The sequence below is a fragment of the Monodon monoceros genome, unplaced genomic scaffold, assembly GCF_005190385.1.
Source record: "Monodon monoceros isolate NGI ecotype Baffin Bay Population unplaced genomic scaffold, NGI_Narwhal_1 Super_Scaffold_1, whole genome shotgun sequence".
NCBI lineage: Eukaryota > Metazoa > Chordata > Mammalia > Artiodactyla > Monodontidae > Monodon > Monodon monoceros.
The window spans coordinates 76121704-76128625 of NW_021703765.1; positions in this window are offsets into that span (position 1 = coordinate 76121704).

A 6922-nucleotide genomic window follows, 5' to 3' on the forward strand; every position below is an offset into this window, starting at 1 on the left:
CCTGCTTTTCCATCCTCTTACCAGTCTTCTCAAACTTTAAACATTTGGACAATTTGATATTTATGTATATTTAAAATAGTTTATTCTTTTTCTCTAAACTCCTGTTTTCCTTGAGACTTTTAATCTGCTAACCACAGTATTTTTTTAGTCACAGAGTCTAAAGATTAATGAGGAATTTTAGTAATCTATTAGTTTCCTTGTTTAAAACAGGTACAGAAGTTCAGCCACCCAACCAAAAAAGGTGAACTGTATACACAGGAAGTTCACATAAAAAGATATATTAATAACCTTAGAAGCAAGGGGATACCCTGTTTCACCTAGTAAATTGGAAGGAGACCAGAACTTGCCCAAGGACTCCCAGCTACGAAGTGGATGATTCTGGTTCTGAATGTAGCTCTGGCCTCAGAGCCCAGCTCATAACCACCACACCCACTTGCACACAAATTCCCTTTGAGGCTCAGCCTCCTCGTGAAAAAATGGGTGAGGGGGAATCATTAATCTGCCTTATTTAGCTCGCAGGGTTGTTGGAGAACCACAAAATGATCTTTTGTTGAGATTAAGTGAATTAATACACATAAATGATTAACTTGACCTGATTGACATACAGGAACCATGTCTACAAATGGCCCTGCTTTCCTCAAGGCTATACGTTTACCAAAAGTGTAGGGTTTAGAATGATGAGACACAGGAGGCTGTTCTGTATCACGGTGTAACTTTAGCAGCCCTGCCAGAGCCCAGCATTTCTAACAAGTCTGGACCCTTGGGAACTGCTCATCATTCTGACTTCATGACAGAAAATATATCAAACATGGCAATTACTCAGGAGGCCCTGAATTAATCCCTGATTAACACAGACGCTAAGAACAGATCTCAGAAGCACAGGATTGGTATCTCTTTAATATTTAAATGTGATGGTACTGCCCTAAATCCTCATCTGGGTCAGGGAGCAAAGGGCCTCTGTTCTTAAACTGGTGCAAAGTCAAACAGCCTCAGTGTCCACTTAAAACCTTTCAGCACTTTGCAGCTGCTCTGGGAGGGAGATCAGATCCTTAAATGGCCTATAAGGCTCCATATGACCTGACCCCCATTTTCCTCTCTAGCTTCCTGCGGTTGTCTTCTCGTTAAACTCCAAACTTGCTGGCTGCCTCTGTCCCTTGACAAGGCGGACTGCTTCCAGATTTGGTCCTTTACAAGTGGTGCCTGGAACCTTATTCCACTTTCTTTGACAATATCCCATTCGCCCTTTAGGTACCTTAACTGACCTTCAGGGAATCCTTCCCTGACTACATAAGATTCTCCTACACCATTCTGTTGAAACATTAAAACTAATTTTAAAATATGTATATGTGTATAATTTTTAATTTGATGTTTATCTCCTCTATTAGCCTGGACCCTTTATAAAGGCAAGGACAACCAGTGTCCTGCTCAATATCTCCAGCACCGGACGTATGTCCAGCATATATCGAAGTCTCAGTGACCATCAGTTGAATGAATAATCGTAAGGGGCTGTCAAGTTTAGGGAGCATGGACTTCTTTATATCCATTTACCATGCCATAAAAGTTCCTTCTCCCCTTTTCCAAATGTATACTTCTACAAAAATTCACAAACAACTGAGTTTTTTTGTTTTCTATTTTTTGGCTGAACCCCACGGCATGCGGGATCCTAGTTCCATGACCAGGGATTGAACCCACACCCCCTACATTGGGAGCGTGGAGTCCTAACCACTGTACCGCCAGGGAAGTTTCCACATACAACTGAGTTTTTACAGAGCTCTCTAAAGCTCATTCATCAATTCCCTAATTCTGATGACCATAAATATCAGGAAGCTAACCTCCTTCTTAGTCTGGTGTCCCTTCCACTCAGGAATTTATATCTTAGATTTTTAATTTCTTACCCTACTCTTATCTCCGATCCCTGGCCTAATTGTACCTTTTCCTTGAAGAAACTCAAATGGACCAAAAAATTTACAATCGTCTTAAGATCACATTTCTGAAAGTACTGTTAGGGCCATCTCTGGGATTCTACCTTGATAAGCTCCCTGCTTAACCTGTGAACAAGTAGAATATTTATTTTTTCAACTTTATTGGAATATAATCGAAGTGCATTATGTTGCACATATTTAAGCATATAATTTGATGTTTTACATATGTATATACCAAGAAACCATCACCCAAATCAAGATTAAACAATTCCATACCTCCAAAAGCTTCCTTACATCTCTGTATTTCATCCCTCCTTCTAACCCTATCACAAGTTAACTACTGATCTGTCACTATAGTTTGCATTTTCTAGAATTTTACAGAAGTGGAATCATATAGTACATACTCCTTTTTTCTTGCTTGGCTTTTGAGATTCATCCATGTTGTTGCATGTAGCAACAGTTCATTTCTATTGCTGAGTATTATCCATTGTATACAATTTGTCCATTCAACTGGTGATGGACATTTGAGGGTTTTCTAGTTATTTTTGCTATGACAAAGCTGCTATGAATACATGTATAGGGTTCTATGTCAACCTAGAAATTTTCATTTCTTGTGTAGAAACCTAGAAATGGGATTGCTGGATTGTATGTTAAGTGTGTTTAACCTTCTAAGAAACTGCCAAACTGTCTTCAGAAGTAGGTGTGCCATTTTACTTTGAGTTTCATTTGTTCCACATACTCAACAAAACTTGTATTTTTTTTTAACATTTTAATGGATGTATAGTGTTATCTCATTGTGGTTTTAGTTTGCATTTCCCTGATGACTTTTGATGTTGAGCATCTTTCCATTGTGCTTATTGGTCATTTGTATGTTATCTTTTGGAAAGTGTTCACATCTTTTGCTCACTTTCTCATTGCGTTTGTCTTCATACGAATGAGTTGTAAGAGTCCTATATTACCCTGATACAAATCTTTGTCTGATAAATGTGTTGTGGATATACTACTGGTCAGCTTGTGGCTTGCCTTTTTGACTTAATGGTGTCTTTTGAAGAGCAAACAATTTTTATTTTGATAAAAGTAAAAAAAAAATCTTTCATGGTTCCTACTTTTTCTAAGAAACTTTTGCCTAGTCCAAGCTCACAAAGATTTTCTCATTTTCTTCTAGAAGTTTTATAATTTTAGATTCTTTACTTGAGTCTACCATCCATTTTGAATTAATTTTTGTGGACAGTGAGGTAAGGGTCAGTGTTCAGTGTTCCCCACATGGATGTCCAGTTGATCCAGTACCATTTGTTGAAAAGATTTTCCTCTCTTCGTTGAATTGTCTTAGCTCATTTATTAAAAAAAAAAACCAAAAAAACAAAAGCACTTGACCAAATGTATTCATCTATTTCTGAACTGTCTGTATTGTCCCGTTGTTCTATGTCTATCTTTTTGCCAATACCAAAGTGCCCTGATTACTGTAGCTTTATAGCAGGTCTTGAAATCAAGCAGACTAGGTCCTTAAATTTTGTTCACCTTTTTAAAATTTGCTGTGGTTATTCTATGTTGTTTGTATTAACATATACATTTTAGGATCAGTTTGTCCATCTCTACAAGAAGTCTTGCTGGAATTTTTATTGGGATTGCATTGAATCTATAGGTTAATTTGGGGAGAATAGACATCTTAACAATATTAAGTCTTCCTACCCATGTACATAGTATATATTTTTAAAATGTATTTAGGTTCTTTTAAATTTCTTTCAGCAACTTCTTGTGGTTTTTGTTTTTTCCTGGTGTAGAGATCTTAGAACTCTTTTAGATTTCTTTCTAGGTACTTTCTGGCATGTAAATGTAACAACTGTGAATGCAGTTTTTTAAACTTCATTTTCCCACTGAGTGCTTCTAGTATAAAATAATAGTTGATTTTGTATATTAACCTTGGATCCTGTGAACTTGCTAAATTCATTTATTAGCTCTAGTAGTTTTGTAGATTCTTTGTAAACAGATATATCATCTGCAAACAGGGACAATTTTACTTTTCTAATCTTTTATTTCCTTTTCTTGCCTTATTTAATGGGTAGGCCCTCCAGAATAATGATAAATACGAGTGGTGAAAGTGGGTATTTTTGCCTTGATTTTGATCTCAGGTGGAAACATTTCAGTCTTTCACTATTAAGTATAAAATTAGCTATAGGTTTTTGTAGATGCCCTTTTCAGTTTGAGGATATCTCCTACTATTCCTAGTTTGCTGGGAGGTATGTTTGTTTGTATGTTTTAAATATGAGTGGATGTTGAATTTTTGTCAAATGCTTTTTCTGCATCTATTGAAATGATTATATGGGCTTCCCACTTATTCTTTTAATATGTTGACTACATTTTCAAACGTCAAACCAACTTTGTATTTTTGAGATAAACCTTACTTGTTCATCGTGTACTACTGATCTTTTAAAATATTGCTAGATTTGATTTACTAAATTGTGTTAAGCATTTTGTGTCCATACTCATGAGGGTTAGTCATCTATAATTTTCTTTTTTTGTAAAGTCTTCATCAGGTTTTGATATTACACATATACATAAAACAAGTTGGGTAGTGATCCTCCCTTCTTTATGTTTTGCAAAGGTTTGTGTTATTTCTTCCTTGAATGTTGGTAGACTTTAACAGTGAAACTGTCTGGAATTGGAGTTTTTTGTTTGGGAAATTTTTTATATGACAAATTCAAAATTTTTAAATAGATATAGGACTATGCAGTTTCTCTCCTTGTGTCAATTTTGGTTAAATTGTATTTTTCAAGAAGTAAATCTATTTCATCTAGGTTGTCAAATTTGTTGCCATAAAGCTACTCATAATTTTTTCTCATTATCCTTTTATTGTCTGTAGGATCTGTGGTGATAACCCCCCTTTCACTCTTTTTTTTTTTTTTTTGGTACGCGGGCCTCTCACTGTTGTGGCCTCTCCCGTTGCGGAGCACAGGCTCCGGACGCGCAGGCTCAGCGGCCATGGCTCACGGGCCTAGCCGCTCCGCGGCACGTGGGATCTTCCTGGAGTGAGGCACGAACCCGTGTCCCCTGCATCGGCAGGCGGGACTCTCAACCACTGCGCCACCAGGGAAGCCCATAGAAATTTGTCAATTTTGTTGCTCTTTTTAAAGAATAAGCTTTTGGCTTGGGTAGTTTATCTTCTATTTAGTTGATTTATGCTCTTTAGTATTTCTTTCTTCTTTCTTTTTTTTTATAAGGGTGGAGTGAAGTGGTAGTAGAGGGGAAGGGATGGTGTTTTTTTATTTTTTAAATTTTTATTTTATTTTTGGCTGTGTTGGGTCTTCGTTTCTGTGCCAGGGTTTTCTCTAGTTGCGGCAAGCGGGGGCCACTCTTAATCGCGGTGCGTGGGCCTCTCACTATCGCGGCCTCTCTTGTGGAGCTTGTGGCTCACGGGCCTAGTTGCTCCATGGCATGTGGGATCTTCCCAGACCAGGGCTCAAACCCGTGTCCCCTGCATTGGCAGGCAGATTCTCAACCACTGCGCCACGAGGGAAGCCCAGTATTTCTTTCTTTATACATACTTTGGGTTTGCTATGCTCAACTTTTTCTAGTTTCCTAAAGTGGAACTTTAGTTCGTTGATTTCTAATATAAGCATTTAAAGCTTAAGTTTCCAAGGACTGCTTTATCTGCATCTCACAATTTGATGTATTTGTCATTCAGTTCAAAATATTTTCCATTTTCATATGTGATTTCATTTTGGCCTATGGCTTATTTTGAAGTGTGTTAATTTCTAGATATTTTATTCTTAGATATTTTGTTGTAATTTTTTAAAAATTCTTTTCGGTCAGAGAGTATTTTATATGGCCCAGCATATGGTCTAACTTGGTGAACATAATGTATATTTGAAAAGAATGTGTATTCTGGCTTGTGGATGTTTTATAAATGTCAGTTAAATCAAGGTGGTTGATAGTGTTGTTCAGATCTGTGTCTTTTCTTATTTTTGTGTCTGTAGTATCAATTGCTGAGAGAGGGGAGTTAACATTCTCCTACTATAATTTTGTTGTCTATTTCTCTATTTAATATTATGTTTTCTTGATAAATGATTCCTTTTCTCATTATTAGTGTCTTTTATCTTAGATAATACTCTTTGTCTTGAAGTCCATTTTAGTTGATATTCAAATAGCACTTCACGGACTTCCCTGGTGGTCCAGTGGTAAAGAATTCACCTTCCAATGCAGGGGACCTGGGTTCAATCCCTGGTTGGGGAACTAAGATCCCACATGCCGATGGGCAACAAAGCCTGCATGCCACAACTACTTGCACGCCTCAGTGAGAAAGCCCATGTGCCACAAAACAGAGCCCATGTGCTCTGGAGCCTGCGCACCACAACTACAGAGCCCATGTGCCCTGGAGCCCATGCGCCACAACTAGAGAGAAGCACGCACGCAATGAAGACCTGACATAGCCAAATAAATAAAATAGCACTCCAGCGTTCTTATGCTTTACTATTTGCATGGTACTCTTTCCATCCATTTACAGTCAGCCCTCCATTTCTGTGGGTTCTGCATATGCAGATTCAACCAACTGCAGGTTGAAAATACTTTAAAGAAAATTCCATAAAGTTCCAAGAAGCAAAACTCGAATTTGCCATGTACTGATAACTTGAATTTGCCATGTGCTGATATCAGCATTTACATTGTATTAGGTATTAGAAGTGATCTAGAAATGATTCAAAGTACATGGAATGGGACAAAGTGAGAGGGCAGCACTGACATATATACACTACCAAATGTAAAACATAACTAGTGGGAAGCAGCCGCATAGCACAGGGAGATCAGCTCGGTGCTTTGTGACCACCTAGAGGGGTGGGATGGGAGGGTGGGAGGGAGATGCAAGAGGGAGGAGATACGGGGATATATGTATATATGTGGCCGATTCACTTTGTTGTGCAGCAGAGACTGGCACGGCATTGTGGGGCAATTATACTCCAATAAAGATGTTAAAAAGTATATGGGTAGATGTGTGGTTGTATGCCAAT